At 39.3% G+C, this 20,461-nt stretch overlaps 1 protein-coding gene across 4 annotated transcripts in view; it reads left to right on the top strand.

The window, feature by feature from the left end:
* ZDHHC17 (zinc finger DHHC-type palmitoyltransferase 17) overlaps nt 1-20,461 on the top strand; it is a 303,371-nt gene that overhangs the window by 149,875 nt on the left and 133,035 nt on the right. For all 4 annotated transcript variants that reach the window (XR_007517284.1, XR_007517286.1, XR_007517287.1 and 1 more), the window contains 2 exons: nt 3,503-3,983; nt 5,246-5,271. The gene's annotated coding sequence lies outside the window, so the exon portion shown is untranslated. The remainder of the gene's footprint in view (nt 1-3,502; nt 3,984-5,245; nt 5,272-20,461) is intronic.

Raw genomic sequence — 20,461 nt, forward strand, 5'->3', positions numbered from 1 at the left:
CATATCTTTCTCCGGAAGAATGGGCTGGTGGGTTTGAACTTCCGACCTTTGGGTTAGCAGCCCAGCGTTTTAACTACTGCACCACCAGGGCTCCTTAAAATATCTCCAGACATTGCTAAATGCCCCCCCGGGGGGGGGCAGTAGTTAAGAACCACAGCTCTGGTATATAGCTGCATGACAACATACAGAACTGCCTTATAATATTACTGTTTTATTTCATATACTGGGGCCCAGCCAGAATAAACTAATTATAATAGCAGCCTTCTTCTATGCCCACCAAGTACTGTCCAAAAAAAAAAAAAAGTGATCGACATCCCCTGATATTGTGGCAAGAGTCTGGAAGTATTCCTGCCTGCTATGAGGTTTTCTAAATATGGGCAATCCCTATGTTCGTGATTATCAGCTAATGTAAGGGACTGGACTCTTGGGGCTGACGTGAAAAGTCTGTTCCTTATATTCCGTATTTGCTTAAGCTCTGCTGCTTACGGTACTTATTTTTTCTTGCTTAGGGTTGGGTGGTGTTTCTACTGAGTAAGGCAACTGTTATCCATGCATTTCACTGCAGTACTAGTTTCAGCAAACCATTGTCCTCTGTCCCTACCCGTGAGTTCTTGATGGCATCTCTGTGGAAGCGACCACCCTGACTGACTCATTTGCTTCTCATCATATTGTCCCTAAATTCCACAGCCACAACTTATCATTTGAAGTTGTGCTTAGTTCTGACCTAAAAGTATTTCTGCTATCTGACCCATTAGTGAAAAGAGCCCTGGTGGTTCAGTGGTTAAAGCCCTCGGCTGCTAACAGAAAGGTTGGCAGTTGAAACCCACCAGCCACTCTGCGGGAGAAGGATGTGGCAGCCTGCTTCCATAAAAATTTACAGCCTTGGAAACCCTATGGGGCAGTTCTACTCTGTCCTATAGAGTTGCTATGAGTCAGAATCAACTCCACGGCAGTGGGTTTGGTTTTTGGTTTTATTGTTATTTCTCTCAGTATATTTCAGTGAGTTTGATGTACAACATTTGATTTTGAATAATTTAGTATATACTTATTGACATTTTTCAATTTTATTTGTTGTTCAGAACACACTCAGCAAAACATACACCAATCAATGGTTTCTACATGTACAATTTAGTGACATTGATTACTTTCTTCAAGTTGTATATAGTGCCTGGACAGGGACAGATTGCCCGATAAGCAAGGGCTTACTTCTGCTTACTTACTCATTTGAACTGCATAATTTCACCTACTTTTCACCACATTAAAGATGTGATTCATCTGGGAATCTTGTTAAAATGTAAGCTCTGATTCAGTATATCTGGAGTGGAAAGGCAAATTCTTAGCAGGGGGTTGAACCAAAACGAACCGGTTCAAAGTCCTGGTTTTCAATGTTTTCTGAAGCAATTAAGAGCCGTCCAATAGAAAGCAATTTGTGTGCCTGGGTAAGGGCTCGTGAGAGAAATTTGGAGAAATATCAATCCTTTTTAATTTTACATGGCTGTACTCTGTTTCACCCCTTCAACCTTGTAATAGGCAAATTTAAAGGTTAAATGTGCCCAGCAGAGTGTTTCTTTTTCTTCCACTAAATTGCACATTATGCTTGTAACAGCTTCTTCATTCTCTGGAACCCATACTCCAATTTCCAGTGAAGTCCTCTGTCAAGGTCACTGTCCTAAGGCAAGTTGAATCAACATTGCCTTTCTTTATGACCTTGTGCTCCAAGGTCAGATTTTTCAAATATTTTTATTTCATACCACTTTTCTTAACAAAACTCTGAGTCATATGAGTGTGACTGTAAACACAAGGACTCTTTATTATATGTCAGGGCAGGGATTCCTCCCCAGAAGCCAGCTAGGCCTATGCTGGAAGAAAAAAAAATTTAGCATATATTAGGTAAAGAAAAAAATAAATTCTCAGAATGCTAATCTTCATGCTTAAGAATACAAAAGAAGCAGCCGTTCTGCCTTATTTCTTAGCCAAGATTTAGTAGCAGCAGTGAGAATTCAAAATTACTCGTTCTCAACCCTAATACTCTATGATGCATTTGCTGGCAGAAAAAAGGATAATATAAGTTATATATGCTTAAATTTTGAAGGGACAATTAAAGCAATGTCTTATTCTTGATATGTCTTAGTAGGTTTCTTGGTAACCTGTCATAAAGCCTTGCTCCATATAACTTGCTTCAGTTCCCAACCCTCTTTCTGCAGTAGGTACTCTTTCCTCTTCAGTGCTATTATCTTCTATTACAGCATGATTTATGATTTCTTTTCTACCAAAATTGTCTAGCTTTTCTAGCTCTGCTTATGCATTCTTATTATAGCAGAGTTTTCCTAGCTCTACTTGTATGAAAGATCCATTAACTTTAAACTCCAAGATAGCCCATTCCATCCATTTTATCTTAACCCCTTGAATGTCCTATTTCACTTTTCCTTGGTTCTCAGCAGATGACATTCCCTTCCCCTTCATTGACATTTGCAACCACCGGCCAACATTTCCTCAGCCTTGCTCCACTTTGCCTCTAGACATGTTTTCTCCTGTATTTGTACTTGCTGTCCCTGATCTCAAAGGAACAGGTGCTTCTCTAACTCCTTAACAAAGATAGTAACTCCACCTGTGCTTTTTAAAGATTCTTTCTGCATTCTTTAGTTGTGCCCTCTTGCACTTCAATTTTTATGTTTCCACTGCTTTCTTTGCTTTGACAGATTGTAAAAATACTGACTACCCCATATTAAAAGAAGGTGATGAAATTTCCCTGACTCATGTAGTAGGTATTTGTGGTTGCCTCTCCAGCATCCATACCTCTTTCTCTGAGAGACCTTGGTTTCTGTTTGGAGTCCACGTGCTTTCAGGGAAGCTGACTCGACACCCTAGGTCAGCGTTGGAGCACTGGGACCTAGTTCGCTAAGCCAATCAAGTCTTCCAGCCCCTGACTTGGATGGGAGAGAGGTGGCATATGACCTAAGCCCACCCAGTCAGAGTGAATCGCGGAATTCTGCTGGCACGCTGAGACAGATCCATGCTCTCCTGTTCTGGAAGGGGCTATGCACCTCTATGAGAGCTAGAGTTGCTGCAGCCATTTTTACTAATAGGAAGCTGGCCTGTGGATGATTCAATACAGAGAAGAGAACCAAGAAATGGAGCCAGAGCTCTGAACAAACTACTCGTGAAGTCTAACCTACCTGCAGATATTTTCATTGTTGAAACAAATTCCCATTGATGTTTAATCCCTTTTGAGATGGGTTTTCTGTTACTTGCAGTTAGGACTCCCAACCGATTGTGGTAGTTTAAAAAATACGTCCACAGATTCTTTGATACGCCTCTCTTTAGTAAGTAGAACTTAATTCTCCCCTTGAGCATGGGCTGGATTTAGTGACTTGCTTCTAGCAAATGTTGTTAGGTGCCATAGGATTGGCTCTGACCCATAGAGATCTAGTAGATCATATAAACTGTGTGATTCTGAGACTAAGTGAAAAAAGGCATTGCACTTCTCCTTTTTCTCTCTCAGTCTATGATTACTTTCTTGGGGGAAGCCAGCTGCCATGTCTGGAGGACACTCAAGCAGCCTATGGAGAGCCCGCATGGTGAGGAATGGAGTTCTCTTGCCAACAGCGCAGCGGAGCTGAGGCCTCCTGCCAACAAAAACAGGAGTGATTTTGGAAGTGAATACTCCAGCCCTGTTGAGCCTTGAAATGACTGCAGCCCTGGCCATCACTTTGATTGCAACCTCGTAAAAGACCCTGAGACTCTACTAGTATGGTCATCTGGGACTTCCTAATTGCCAACCAATTACCGTTTTTCAGTGCTTACCCTACTTGACCTCATGGTTATTGCACAACCTTGAATAAATATATGATTGTGTGCACATGCACAGGATGGAATCTTCTGAGAAGGGTTCCACACGTGAAGTCCTACACAGATGTTAAGTTCTGTCTTCAGATGCCTTTCTGATGAGAAGTGGGAATATATTCTCAAAGTCACAACTACAAGTAAGCATATTTCTTCCCTCCTTCTCCCCCCAAAACTGTATTCTGAAGAACAGAGGATATTAATATTAAAGACTGTATTAGTTTTTTTTTTTTTTTTTTTAAATCTCATTAGTGATCAGAAACATCAGATACTTCTAGGACAAAAGTATATATATTCACTTCCTTTTGCATAGAATATATTTTTAAAATCTTCTAAAGATTATATTGAAAATACATATTTATCTACTAAATATCAAGAAAAAAACTTTAGAATTTGAAATAAGACTTACTAAAGATTTTGGGTCCTCCCCCCAAGTTGTTCAGAGAAAGACTCATTAGAAAATTACTCTAAATTGGCCTTTAAAAATGAACATTTAGATGTACGTTTCATTTCAAGTGTAAGCAAGATTTTGACATCTATTTTGATCATTGAACAAAACACCAGAAAAAAATCTCATAAAATTTTCCACTTAAAACTTTTATTAAAAAAAGAAAAAGAAAAACTTCTCTGGGAAATGAGGTAAGGAAGGTTAACTATATTTTGGAAACAATACACAATGCTATAATTGATAGTCACTTATTTATGGCATATGCCTGCCAGGATTTTTGTGTAATCCTCACATATGGGATTAAAAGTCATTTGCAAAACGAACCCTTTCTTGTAAAAGAAAATAAAACCTGTCATGTTTCTGCAGCTCTCACCTCATAAGAAAAGTGTTGAACTACAGAAAAAAGGTTAATGCTAGATTTTTAAAAAATAGCGTCTATGAATTTATAGTTGTATGTTCATAAGGAGAGCTGGCTTAGATTTTATTTTAAAGATTATTGACTTATAATGTTCCAAAAAGATTGTAATAATCTCTAATTCCCATTCCTAATTCTTAAATAATGTCATGTGGTGAAAGGCTCAAACTTTTGATTTATTCGTCCCCTATGTTCTCATTAATATAAGACTGAGAATGCTGCAGTAGAGCCAAACTCCACTTAACTGTTAATGGCAGGGTATGTACATTTACATGGACCTGCAAAACTGCCTGGGTCCTATGTGAAGGGGCATTGAGCTACCCTGGAGCAATATTACTCTCCTGTCCAAATTCAGCTATGAAATTATAAATGGAGAAGAGCCAAAGTACACACCATTTGCTGTTCTTCAACCCAACAGTATGTGTTACAACTCAGTAACAGCATTATTTACTGAATTTCCCTTACATGTCAAACATTATAGTAATGTTATTTTCTGGCCTGTGTAACAGCCTTATTAGGTTATTATTTTTATTTTACAGATGAGAAAATCCAGTCCACACAGCTGGTAAGTGGCAGAGCTGAGTTCAGATCCAGCCTGGCTCCAAATGTCATACCTGTCCCACCATTAAATGGGGCTTTTCAACAATGACACTCTGCTGTCAGACTATAGGAGCAAAAAAGTACCTTTGCTGTAAGGCACTAGAGGTTGCTTACTCCTTGGGAGCAAGTCATTGGCCAAATCAAACCTAAACCTTTCCAATCTGAGGAGATGCTCCATACCACGGCTGACTAAAGTGAAGGGGGTAAAACAAGAGTGTTACCATGCTGAAGCTTAGCTGGACTTCAGCCAGGGAAGCAGGTCTGGGGAAGGAGCCCATGCTAAATTGGTGGTGGTGGGGGGGGGGTGCATTATATTTTGACCATCCCCTTTGGTCTAAAACCTGTCAGAAGATGAGTGAACATGGTATATTATGCTAACATACGACAGTACCAAATCTAACTTGGGGCACAGTGAGGTAACCATTTTGTCCCACCTCCTCTTCGGGGCACAAGAATGGTATAAACTCCTTATACAGAGTAAGAACGAGGAGACCTGCTTGTGGTCTTGCCTCCATCCCTAGCCATCTCTGGAAACTTGGGTGAGTTATTGGACTTCTTTGAGCTTAATTTTCCTATCTGATCACTAAGGTACCATCTAGCTCTAAAATTCCAGAGTTCTACCTCTAGCAATTATAAAGTCTCTCTCTCCATATATATAAATATGGAAAAGTATTCACATGTATTCATCAAGGTTCTTAGTTGCAGACAACAAAATTTCCAAGAGGGGCAGGGAAGCCAGGATCAATGCCCAACTCCAGCATGGGACAGTTCTAAAGGAAACCCCACTGCTGCCCATTCCTGCCTCTCAACACCTGTTATGCTAGGGCCTGAATGTAGACCTTCCTCTTCAGCCACCAGAAGATCTGCTCTCCTTGATAGTGGCCACCACTTCATGGTTCTTGCTTGCCTTCCACATTTGGCTCAGGGCTTGGTGGAAACTAGGTTAAGTGAGCTGCAAGGGAATCTTGGATATGTTTTTAGCTTTGCAGCCTCTGGACTACAAGAAGCCATCTTAGAAGGCAGAGTGGGTGTTACGTGAGCCTGTGCGTAGTGTTTGCCACATCATATGACATTGTTAAGTGAAAAAAGAGGGGAACAGAACCACATGTATAACGAGTCCATTTTTCTTCATAAAAGTACGGTATACTAAAAAAGTCTGAAAGGTTATACACTAAAATTTTAGCAGTGCTTTACTCGTTAAGAATTACTATGTTTTTAATCTTTTTTCTTCTTTATATTGACTTTTTTTCCACCATGAACAAGTATTACTTGTATAATTTTTTAAAAGAATGATGTTTATTGTTTATGTGCCTGTGATTCTACATGATATAAAAGTGATGTTCTTGCCTTGTTGTGTCTTGCAAATGTCTGTTTTGAGGATAGGGGCTGCAGGATTAGACATAGAAAATAATTTTAAAGGTCATGTAAACCATAAGTCCAATTCAGGTTGTGTTATCAAATTTCTAGATATTTGAATCAATTTCTTAATGACAACTACAGGCAATATAATAATCACAGGGAAGTGAAAGGAATATGTGAAGAAGCAGAATTATCTGTTCCCCCCGCCCCATAACGTATCTCCCCTTACCCATTTAAAATAATGATCATTTTTCTTATGAAGTGAGGTCTGTGGCATTACACAGTTTTGTTAACGAGCAAAAATGACTTTGAATTACAAATCATGTGCATGAAGATCACACAGCTGTCCATATGGGAACGGTGAAATGGAATAAAAATAAAAGTGGACGGATAGGTGAGGTCTGGACCACGCAGGTCTTTGAATGCTATGTTAACATATATGGACTCAGTTCATATCTGGTCCCCACTAATTCCCTCAGTAAGTAATACCTGTTGCAGTTGAGTTGATTCTGACTCATAGCAACCCTATTAGATGCTGTTTTTTTTTCAATCAGAAAATGCTAAAATGTTTTCAACCTATTGCTTAAACTTGACACCTCATTTTTAACTTGGACCAGAAACTTTTGAGTTTTTAAATCAATATATAATTATGATTCATAAAGTTTTGCTTAAATAATTTGATTTATTTAGTGCCACAGAGAATGCTGTAAACTATTTATTTAGGTGTTAGATTTCTATAGTGAGTTTTTTCTAAAAAGCTTCAATTTGATTAAACAAGTGAGTGTGTGTGTGTGTGTTTTCCCAAGTACCTGCTATATGCAAGGCATTCGGTTAGGCTTTGGGGAATACAGCAATTAAAAAAAAGTTTCTTCTCTCAAACAGTTTACAGTTTAGTAACAACAGCCAAGGCATTCACAAAACCCCAAAATACATAGTAGAATGTGAGATGTATTGTAATTCAGAAACAAAGAAAGGAGCCCAGATAGGGGGCAGACCCTGATACAGAATTCAAGAAGAGGTAGTTTTGTTCGGGAGGCACAAGAGGTAAGGGAGTGGGGAAGTGAGATGCCAACGAGAAGGCAGTCAATAAAGGATGCATTATCAAGCCACCACCACTGTAGGCAACTGGGAAATTATGTGGACACAACCTCAGAGTTAATCCACCCAAACAGCAATGGCGCTGAGGTGTTTATTTATCAACTTCTCCACCAACTTTAAATTGGAGAGCTGTTCTGAAGTGAGTCCCCTGGGTTGGACAGAGTCCTCAGCCAGACACATGCCACTACTGGCAGTTGGAAGTTCACCTGCCTGGATTTAGCCAAACTGCAAAGTTTAGTGCCAACTATCAAGTTTGTTGTTGTTAGGTACCATTGAGTCAGTTTTACCGAGTTTAGAGGGCACAGTCTCCAAGACTGCCCTCACTTCTGATACCAACTACAAGTTGAGGGGGTTTCCAAAACCACCCTTAGGCTTGATAATTTCCTAGAAGGACTCACAGAACTCACTGACAGCTATTACACTTATGGTTATGTTTTGTTACAGGGAAGGGCTACAGATCAAAATTAGCCAATGGAAGTAGCACAGAGGGTGAAGTTACACTGCTTTTGCTACTGGAAGGGTTCCAACATGAAGTCTCTGTCATCTTCTCCCGTGGTGTCAGGACACATTACTCTCCCAGGATCAATGTATAACAAGACACATGGAGTATTGCCAACCAGGGAAGCTTGCCTGAGCTTCAGTGTTTAGAGTTTTTGCTGGGCTCCGTTACATACACAGGATGGATTGATTGATTGATTGATTGCCCACATTGTTGAACTCAGCATCCAGGTTGACTGATACTGCATGACCCAAAGCCTCCACTCTAAATCACATGGCTGATCTTTCTGGTATGGCCAGTCCCCATCCTAAGACTATCAGGTATGGGTCCCCCCACCCTAAGAGCCAGGGTGGCCGGCCTGCTCCCCTCTCGCCTAAACAAAGACACTCCTTTTAGGTATGGTGTAGATTTTCTCCTAGAAGCTGAGGGCAAAGGCCAGACCTCTCTTTGTACAAGGCCAAATTCTTTATTGCACACCACCTGTGAGCACTGAAGATAAAACTAGAGGGTTATGGGTGAGAACTACAAGCGTTTGCTACAGCAGGAGGTGAATTATGAGGATGGAGGAATGTAGAAGTTTGATACTTCAGGAAGGATGTGGTACTTCAACTGAGCCTTAAAGAGATAGGAGGTCAACAGATGTAGGCAGAGAAGAGGCATTCCAAATAGAGGGAATAGTTGGAGAAAAGACCTTGTGAAGGCACAATTCAGGATGCTTTAGATAAGTAATACAGTTGGTATAACTATCATGTTGGATTTCCACCCCCCAACATTCTTCTTCTTATTGCTGCCTAGTATTTCATTGTGTCATCTCACTCTTTGCTTAGCCACTCCCCTATTTTTAAATATCTAGGTTGTTTTCAAACTTTATTACAATTAGTATTCATTTAATCAATAAATATGTATTCTACAAATACAAAGGTGAGCTAGACATAGCAAATATCTGTCCTTATGGAGTTGATATTTTAGTGGGGGACACATATCAAAAATAAGTAAAAAATAATAATAATTAAAATAATAGCAAGCCACAGTAAGTTCCAAGAAAGAAAAAAGAAATGGTTGGGAGTGAGGAGAAAAGAAATAGAAAATTCCAAAATATTAAGCACAAAGGTTCTGAGGCAGGAAGGGGTTTGAATGTCTTTGTAGAACTAGTGAAAGGAGGCTAATGATTCTATAAAATCCTTTCTCTGGACTGTTTTTCTGTTTTCCCTGAAACATTCATAAGGAATGTGTCCTGAGAGCATCACAAATCTCCCAAGTTTGTAAGTACTGATAGAGTGTATAAACCAAAAAAACCAAACCCATTGCCATTGAGTTGATTCCGACTCAAAGCAACCCTATAGGACAGAGTAGAACTGCCTTATAGAGTTTCCAAGATGCACCTGGTGGATTCAAACCACCAACATTTTGGTTAGCAGCCATAGCTCTTAACCCCAAACAGGGTTTCTGATAGAGTGTGTAGAATACATAAAATGCAGTAGAATATAATTAAAAATTGTGTGACCCCCTTCAGAGTCCTAATGAATCTTAAAATTGGAACACTAATTATTTGTAAAACAATCAAAAAAAACATGCCACTAGCGTACCTCTACACCACATTATTACTGTAATAACAACCAGAAACTTACAAAATCTGTAAAACTCAAGCAGGGAAAATGAATGAAGCTGGTAGCTATCAATGTGCTTTAACTTAAAAGGTATAGAAACACAGCTACAGGAGGTCACTCAGGCTACAGCACTTCACAAGGTCCCCACCCTTGGGAGAAGAGTCGAGTGATTCAGGTAACTGGCTGTGAGCTCCTAACAGGCAGGGCTCTGGTTTCTTTACATTTTGGTTCATTGGTAAATTCTCACCTTCCATGTGGAAGAACCAGGTTTGATTTGCAGCCAATACACCTCATGTTCAGCCACCACCCATCTGTCAGTGGAGACTTGCATGTTGCTGTGAAGATGAACGGAAACCCTGGTGGCATACTGATTAGGTGCTACGGCTGCTAACCAAAGAGTCAGCAGTTCGAATCCACCAGGCGTTCCTTGGAAACTCTACAGGGCAGTTCTACTGTGTCCTGTGGGGTCGCTATGAGTTGGAATCGACTTGATGGCACTGGGTTTGGTTTCTTTTTTGGTTTATGAAGATGAACAGGTTTCAATGGAGCTTCCAGACTAAGATGAACTAGGGAGAAAGGCATGGCAATTCTACTTCAGAAAAACCCTATGGGTCACGATGGCCCAATCCACAACACATCACGGGGATGGTACAGGACCACGCAGTGTTACATTCTATTGTGTGTCGGGTTTCCATGAGTCAGGGCCAACAAGACAGCAGCTAACAACGACAACAATCACACTACATAGTACATGGTGGGTAAAATTTGTTAAATTACGGGAGACAATCCCTGAGTGCGAAAAGGGTAATAGGAGAACTTCAGTCTTGTTTTTTTGTCCAAAAGAATAATTATATTTAGCAACACTTTTTTTCCTCTACAAATTTATGCATGTACTGAGACGTGAAATTTATTTTCTTCTGCTCAGGAGGAAACGTTTCCTTGGAATACGATCAACTCAGGCCACAGATCCCTTGTTGACATTATAGTATGCAAAGAAAAGTACCTCTTTAAATTCTTGAAGCAAATTTCACTTACTGCATAAATGTGTTCACCACCTGTGGTTTCACAGATACACATGACCAGGCCCTTGAATTAAATTTCAGCTAGCAGTTGCATATGTAATGTTTTACGTTGCTAAAGTTTTATCTCTCAATAAAACACATCATGAATCATCTTTATGGTTTCCATGTAGGCTACAGGATGAACAGGATGAGCTCATGCCGAATTTAGGAGGTTACCTTTAAAATTTACCCAAAACTTCAATTTTCTTGCAAAGATTCTCCTTTTTTAGATCTACTTTGTAAAAATTTTCTTTTCATCACCAAAAACTAGCAGCTGACTTTTTTTTTCAGGGCCATTTTTGTAGATGAAATAACCATTTGTTGCTACAAAAGTTACTGCAGCAGCACACTCCAAAGCCACTTTGAGGTGTGTATCCTGGGCAGTGGGCAGGGCTACAGGGATGGAACTTCTATTGGCAAATAGCTAACACAGTGGTTCTGAAAGTGTGGTCCCCAGGCTTAAGCATCACCAGGGAATTTGCTAGAAATGCTGCTTAATTAGAAACCTTGGGGGAGATTCCAGCAATCTGTGTTTTAACAAGCTGCCAGATGATTCTGATGCATGATAAAGTTTGAAAACCCCTGGTTTAACACAGTTTAGGACTTTTGCTTTTGGCTAAGATAGAGTAACAGGGACTGGATTTAACCGTCTTATCTGAAACAAATGAAAAACTGGACAAAATATATAAAACAAGGGCTTTCAGGCATTGGATATCAGGCAGTAGAGGACAATGATTCCTGAGAAATGATAAACAAATGAGACTTGCTCTATTTTTCCAGCTTACTGCCTGGAGAGAGGTTCCAGATCAAAATGCAGGAAAGGGGAAACCAGGCAGAGCTCAGCCACCTCTGTGAGTTAGGGAGACAGAGCTGAGAGTTCAGGGAAACCAAGGCAGCTGGTGTTTGCAGGGCAGATAGGAGACAGCTGCACAAAAAGAAAGCTCCAGGGAGCTAGAGAGTCTCTCTCAAATCTTAATTGAGTACTGATCAATGCATACGTGTGAGGAAACTACACGAGCCCACGGAACAATCCATCCAAATGGAACAGAGAAAACAATCCCTAGAGCTCACATAAGAATGAAGATAGTTGTGGTCCCACCATTCAGAGAGGAAAAACCTTATTCAAAGGGCATAGGTAGACTACTTATGGGGCAGAGTTCTCAAAGGGTATTGCATTGGTCATGGTGCAGAGTTAGCCCTCAACTAAAGGTTACTGTGGTCCTGACTAATGAAATCTTAAAAGCAAGCCTTGAAAAGATCAAACTTTTTCTAAGTAACTTAACTGCATCCCGGAACAAAGCTTAAGAATATTGACAGAAAAATTCACAATGACTGGCATCTAATAAAAATTTACTAGGCGTGCAAAGAAACAGGAAAATAAAATTTACTGTGAGGAGAAAAATCAACCAATAGAAACAGACCCAGAAATGTACAGATGGTAGAATTAGTAAACAAGGACATTAAAACAGTTATTCTAACTATATTCCATATGCTAATATGATAAAGTAGAGATGCTTGAGCATGTTGAGTAGAGATATGGAAAATATAAAAAAAAGACATGAATTGTTTAGAAATACAATGTCTGAGATGAAAAATCCAGTGACTAGGATAAATGGCAGATTAGGTTCTGCAGAACAAAAGATAACATAAAGATATAGCAACTTAAAGCCTATCCAAAACAACACAGAGGAAAAAGAAAGACTGGGGGAAAAATGAATAGAGCATTAGTGAGCTGAGGGACAGCTTCAAGCCACCTAATAATGTGTAATTGGAGTCCCCAGAATAGGGAGGAGGGCATAAAAAATATTTGAAGAAATAATAGCTGAAAATTTTCCAAATTTGAAGAAAATGGTAAGCCTACAAATCCAAGAAATTCAGTAAACCTCAAGTACAATACATGAAAACTACACCAAGACACATCATAATCAAATTGTTTAAAACCAATGATAATGAGAAAAAATTTTAAAAACAGCCAAAGGGAAAAAATATAAACAGACAAAAAAAGGTAAGAATCACAGTAGACTTCCCATCAGAAACAATGCAATATTTTTAAAGTACTAAAAGAAAAAAAATCTAGAATTCTAAACCCAGAGAAAAAAATATTTCATATATGAAGCTGAAATAAGGTTTCTTTAGATACACAAAAGCTGAAGGATTAATAACTAGCAGACTTGCACTACAAGAAGTCATAAATAGAAGTCCTTCAGGTAGAGGGAAAATGATACCAAAAGAAAATCTGTTCTTCATAAAGGAATGAAGAACACTGGAAACAGGAAAATACATTGGTAAATACAGTTTTTTCCTCTTATTTTAGACATCTGTTTAGAAGATAATTGACTTTAAAAAGAAAAAAATAGCCATGTATTTGAAGGTTTATAAAGTACATAGAAATAAAATGTATAATAATAATAACACAAAGACCTGGAGGTGGAAAATAAAATGTACTATTGTAAGGTTCTTGTACTATTAATATATGTGAAGTAGTATGTTATTACTTGAAGGTAGATTGTGTTAAAGATGTACAAATCCTAAAAAAACAAAATCTGTTGCCGTTGAGTTGATTCTGACTTATCGCGACGTATAGGACAGAGTAGAACTGCCCATAGGATTTCTAAGGAGCGCCTGGTGTATTCGAGTTGCTGACCTTTTGGTTAGCAGCTGTAGCTTTTAACCACTACACCACCAGGGTTTCCATAAATCCCAAAGTGATCACGAAATCAAAACAAAACTAATACAGCTAATAAGCCAGCAAAGGGAATAAAATGTAATCTTAAAAATAGTCAATCCAAAAGATAAAAAAGGAAACAAAAACCAGATGTAACAAATAGAAAAAAAAAAAAAAGAAAGAAAGAAAAATTGTAGATTTAAACTCAATCATGTGAATAAATACTTAGTCTCTACCCATAGGTAAATAAACAAGTTAACTGTGATCTCCCATCTGCATTAAGTCTCTCTTAAAAAGTTATGCAGTGAAAGATGAGAAACTTGAACTAATCATAATCATAACAACAAATGATCTTGCCAGTGATTCCTTTTCTGATTTAGGCATATAACAGAAAGATGTCTAACAAGTTCAGCCAAGAGACACTGTGCTGAAGGCACTTCTCATTTCTTTCTTCACGGAGCACTTACATAACTCGGATTGCTAAAGCAGAACAGCTCAGACATGGAGTATTTGGAGTGTTCAAATGAAATTTGTGTAGTAATGTTCCCTTTCTCACAAGGCTGAGACTTAGGAATTAAAAGGACTTTCCATTATCTCTCTGAGACTCAAAGACACTTTCAGACCTTTTGAGCCAAACCCTCTTGTTTTGTTCATTGATTTCTTCTCTTCTGCGGTCTAGGACTTGAGGATTGCCTGGGCTTACCCCTCAGCTTCATTCTGTGCTGAGCTCCCCCCTCTCTGAACACGCTTGCTTCGTATCACCAGGGGTAGGGTCTTATCTAATTATGTGTCTTCTTCCCAGAATTTTCTCTTCAGTTAATCCCATTCACTTACTTAATTCCTATTCGTCTTTCAGATCTTAATTCAAAAGTACAGTTACTCTTCCCCTATCACTAGCCCAGATTCCTCACTTAATGCATTTTGAAATTATATACTGTGGGGTTTGATTGTTTGCGTGGCAGAGATAGAAGAAAGACATAATAAGTGTTTGTATTTTTTATCTCCTCAGATTAAAATAGTCCTATCTGAAAGGTTGGCAGTTCAAATCTAAACAGAGGCACCTTGGAAGAAAGACCTGGCCATCTATTTCTGAAAAATCAGCCATTACAAACTCAGTAAAGTTCTACTCTGACACACAGGGGTCACCATGAGTTGGAAATGACTCAATATCAACTGGTTTATTTAATCTTTTTCCATTTGGTCCCTCCCTATCCCTACCTGTTAAAGGAATTTCTGAACTTTATTATTCAGGCTGGGGTAATTAGTAGGGGAAAAACTGGAGAAATAGATAAGCCTAGAATATCTGCATTGGGGGAGGAAAGACTAGAGAGCGGGGAAAAGTGGATCCAAATAAAGGGGTTTGAGGCACGGCAAATGAGTGAAGGAAGACAGCATGTGAGCTGCAGATCGGCAGAATTTTGGTAGGGACCGGAGAATAGTATGTACACAGAGGCATTGGTACAACTGGGGGATAGGAGAGAGATTAAAAGTGGGAGAAATAGGAAAAGAGTATCAAGATGTGTGCCTGTGGGCTGTGAATTGAATCCTCTCTGGCAATCTTTGAGAGGCACCATCTGAAGATAGAATTTGCTTTTAGTGGAATTTTGACTGTTATGCTTTGCCTCCAGCAATAAGAGGGCATAGAGAGACTGGGCCACATGGGGCAATGTAGTGGACAGTGGTTAGTGTGCTTTTGGCTGCAAATGGCTATGCCGCCTTCTTTTGATAAAACCCAAGCTCACTGCCTTCAAGTCGATTCTGACTCATGATGACCCCATAGGGCTTCCAAGGCTGTAGATCCTTATGGAAGCAGACTCCCATACCTTTCTCCTGAAGAGCCGCTGATGGTTTCCAACCCTTGGCCTTTCCATTGGGAACTGTTCCTCTTCCCCTCTCTCAATTCACAGGTTTCTTCTGGAATGAGCTCCACCTCCAACTCTAAGGATTAGCATGTGACTGAGGCCTAGCCAATCAGAGCACACATTCCACTGGCCAGGATTAGTTTAGGGCATGTTAACGTGCTCTATGTTGGACCAGTGGCAGTTATGCCCAGGAGTTTATTGGGAGAAGAAAAACATTGTTTGGACTTGAAAAACTCTGGGTTTGAATGTGGGAATGAAGCCAACATGTAGGTCAGCTGGGCTGAAGGGAGAGGCACCAGGTTCTGGTGACATTCTTTGAGTCCTTACACCAACCCACGCTTCAACTAGCCTCAGACTTTTCAATGACATGAGCCAGTAAGTTCCTTTTTTTTTGTTTATACCAGTGTGAAGTGGGTTTCTGGCTACATGGAATTGCAAGAGTTCTAAATCATACAACCTTCAACTTCTGTCTGCAACATCTGAATTAAGGCCCATCTCTGCCACTAAACTTCATGAGGGCAGAGACTGAGGGTTTTTTTTGTTTTTTATTGTCTCTCTGCTGTATTTCTGCCTGGTAGTACAATGCTGAAGGTCCGTAGGTGGGTCAAACAGTTTGCACTTGACTTCAACTTAAAGGTTGGTGATTCTAATCCACCCAGTGCCACTGCAGAAGAAAGGCCTGGCAATCTGCTTCTGTGAAAGTTACAACCAAGAAATCCCTAAAGAACAGTTCTACTCCATAACTCATGTGGTCACCATGAGTCCAAGTGGACTCAACAGCAATGGGCAATACGGTGTTTGGAATTTTTGTTGGATAAATGATTAAATGCATCCTGTACAAATATATTGTTTTGTGACTGATTATTGTCTGTTTCTTTGCTAAACTCTGAAAGGCTAGGATTTTTTTTTTTTTTTTTTTGTCCTACTCTTCTCAAACTCCCAGCCTAATGTGTGAGGCTTGGAATATGTTGTTGCTGTTGTTAGGTGCCATCGAGTTGGTTCCGACTCATAATGACCCTTTGTACCAAGAATGAAACACTGCCTGGTCCCGTGCCATCCTCACAATCGTTGTTATGCTTGAGCCCGTTCTTGCAGCCACTGTGTCAATCCACCTCCTTGAGGATCTTCCTCTTTTCCGCTGACCCTGTGCTTTACCACGCATAGAGTCCTTCTCCTGGGACTGATCCCTTCTGACAACATTAAGAAGTCTCGTCATTCTTGCTTCTAAGGAGCATTTTGGTTGTATTCCTTCCAAGATAGATTTGTTCATTCTTTTGGCAGTCCATGGTATATTCAATATTCTTCACCAACACCACAATTGAAAGGTGTCAATTCTTTGGTCTTCCTTATTCGTCATCCAGCTTTTGCGTACATATGATGTGATTGAAAATACCATGGCTCAGGTCAGGCGAACCTTAGTCTTAAAGGTAACATCTTTGCATTTCAACACTTTAAAGAGGTCCTTTGCAGCAGATTTGCCCAGTGCAATGCATCTTTTGATTTCTCAATTGCTGCTTCCATGGGTGTTGATTATGGATCCAAGTGAAATGAAATCCTTGACAAATTCAATCTTTTCTCTGTTTATAATGATGTTGCTTATTGGTCCAGTTGTGAGGATTTTTGTTTTCTTTATGTTGAGGTGTAATCCATACTGAAGGCTGTGTGGTCTCTGATCTCCATCAGTGGTCTGATTCAGCAAAGAAAATTGAGTTTTCTGGAAAAGGTCTGGATGGTGTGAGTTCCCTATACTATCTTTGGAAGTGGGGAGAAAAACTTGTGATTACATGAAAATGTGGTTTTGCCAGGGCCGTCTTTTTCTGTCAGGGCAGTGCTGTGAGCAGTTTCCTGAAATGAGGGAAAGCATTCGTTTTCTCTAGCAAGACCAAACCAAAATCAAACCAACACTTGGGTAACAAAAGCAGATGAACAGAGAACAAAGAGGACTTCCCTCTTCTAGTTTATGATAGTCTTATCTGTTCACTTTTTTTTTTTTAAGTGAAATGACCCATTAAGCTCACCAAGTTGAGCATGTCACACATAGGAATCTCAGATTTCTGGGATTAATTTTATCAATTAATGCAAACTATGTTGGAAATTGTGGTAGCCAGCTCTCATTGCAACGAGCCCTAGAGAATATAAAAAATTTTAAAACAAGAAATGTAGGTTTAATGAACTCATGGTTAGAAAACACAATTAATATTCATTGACTTTATAGGGAATTAGCAAGGAAAAAAAATTGAGCTCAGGAAGAGGAAAATGTTTCCTTCTTTATGTTAATTTCTAGTACAAGGATCTGAAAATTTATACAGCATAAGAGGTGAGTGTTTCTTTGACAGAGGTGAGTGCTTCTTTGATATCATGACAAAAGAAATGTGTGGCTTTCAGCTACCATCTAGGTTGATGCTCTCCTCTACAGGAGACAAATATAAACCTACAGAAGGATTCTTTTCCAAATACAGACATGAAAAATTATTTGCTTTACAACAGAAAGAAAGAGTTGCTGAAATCAGGTCAATAACATACTAATGTTGTAAGTATTCTGCCATGATATTTTTATATCTGCTATACAGAATCCTTCTTGATAATGGTATTTATAATAACAGGATTTTATTTGTGCTATTAAAATGATACAGTATCAATCATTTTTATATTACTTTAAATGTGTCCTAAATAGCTAATGTTGTTTTTATTGTTGTTAGGTACCACTGAGTTAGTTCCAACTCATAGCCAGGGTCCTGTGCCATCCTCACAATCATTACTGTGTTCGAGCCCATTGTGCAGCCACTGTGTCAATCCATCTCACTGAGGGTCTTCCTCTTTTTTGCTGACCCTCTACTTTACCAAGCATGATGTCCTTCTCCAGGGACTGATCCCTTTGGTAACATGTCCGAAGTATGTAAGACGGAGTCTCACCATCCCTGGTTCTAAGAAGCATTCTGGCTGTTACTTCTTCCAAGACAAATTTGTTTGTTCTTCTGGCAGTCCATGGTATATTCAGTATTCTTTCCCAGCACCATAATTCAAAGGCATCAATTCTTCTATGGCCTTCCTTATTTATTGTCTAGCTTTCACATGCACATGAGGCCTTTGAAAACACCTTGGGTTGGGTCAGGCGCACCTTATTCCTCAAAGTGACATCTTTGCTTTACAACACTTTAAAGAGGTCTTTTGGAGCAGTGTACCATCGGTAATTAGTATTTGCTTGTACCAGATGTATCATACAGGGACCCTATAGGACAAAGTAGAACTGCCCCGTAGGGTTTCCATGGAGCAGTTGGTGGATTCAAACTGCCAACCTTTTGGTTAGCAGCCAGGCTCTTAACCACTGCGCCTCCAGGGCTCCAGATGTATCATAAAAATAAGTGCTTATTAAATGTTGAATGAAAGGCTAAAATATTGAATTGTTATAGCTATTATTTATCAAATAATTCCTCAATTCTCTTTTGGCTTTTTTTTTTGGTAAAACTAACCTTATATGATTTAATGTGTTTATCCTTCCCAGCAATTTTCATAGAGATTCCAGAGATGTCTGGAACCCGTTTGACCACCTTCTTAAGTACCTATTATCTTACATTATAATTTTAGTAGCCTAGGGTGCCACAATTAGTAATGGTTCTGCCCATGCCTCATACGTAGGATTGTTTCTCTGTGTGTCACTAGTTTTGCAAATTCAAGAGGAAAAAACCTGATTAAGCTTATCATCAACTAATATTTTTAAGTGTTAATGCAAGGGATAACTAACTATAGGGGGGATTAGAATAGCTGATTATTCAAGTGTCAATTGTATTTTATTAAGCTGAAACTCTGAGATATATTATTTTAGAAAATATCAATAGTGATAGAACTTTCCTCTTAAACTTACAGTGGCCTTGGGAGTTTGCTATCCCTGATTTTAACCACATAGGTTAAAGGGTAAGGAAGTTGAGACGTGGAAGATTGCCTTTTCCGAAGGTAGTCACTATACTATATCCCACCCCACATGCTGTTCTTACAACATGATGTTGATACTCCTGCCATTAAAAGTTGGAATCTGTGTTTCCTCCTCTTGAATTTGGGCGGGTGTGTAACGACGGTGGAAGTGAACCTATGTGACTTCCAAGGTTAAGTCATAAAAGGAGATGTAGATTTTGCCTAGTGCCCTTGGGACACTTGATCTTGAGACTAAACCACCAAGTTGTGAGGAAGCCCAGGCCACATGGAGAAGTTGTATGTAGGTGTTCCAGATGACAGCTTTGGTTGATATCCTAGCTGATAGCCAGAATCAATGAAACATGTGAGTGAGGAGGTCTTCAAGATTACTCCAGCCCTAAAAAAAAAAAAAAAAAAAATGCCCTAGCCACTGTCAAACTACAATTACCTGAGAAGCTCCAAAAGAAAATTGCAGAGCTGAACTCAGTCAACCTCCAGCTGTGAGAGTTAGTAATAAAATGGTTACTGTTTTAGCCACTGATACATTATACAGCAGTAGATAACTGGTACAAAATAGAATGACCAAACCCACTGCCAAGTCAAGCCAATTCTGACTCACAGCAACCCTATAGGCTTCCAAGGCTGTAAATCTTTATGGAAGCAGACTGCCACGTCTTTCTCCCACAGAGCGGCTGGTGGGTTCGAACTACCGATCTTTTGGTTAGCAGCTAAGCGCTTTAATCTCTGTGCCACCACGGCTTCTTAAGATAGAACGATATTCTTTTCAATTCCAGAAATAGCCTTTTATGGTCTAAATAATTTACAGCATTTTCTCTAATTATATTTTGGGGACTTTTTTTTGGAAAGAGAAGTCAAATTAGACCACCTAATACATACCAATCAGTGTTCATCTTGTCTCTCAGTTCAGTCAAGATTAATGGGAAGACCTCAAAAGTCTGACAAAATTAGTGAAATACTTCAAAAACTAGCATATAAAAAACCCAGTTGCAAACAATATGAATAATATTGCAGCATTTTTAATCTTAAAATATATACACATATTTTGTACATAAATGAGCCCTTTGACGGTATAGA

Source organism: Elephas maximus, chromosome 4, assembly GCF_024166365.1.
Source record: "Elephas maximus indicus isolate mEleMax1 chromosome 4, mEleMax1 primary haplotype, whole genome shotgun sequence".
Taxonomy (NCBI): domain Eukaryota; kingdom Metazoa; phylum Chordata; class Mammalia; order Proboscidea; family Elephantidae; genus Elephas; species Elephas maximus.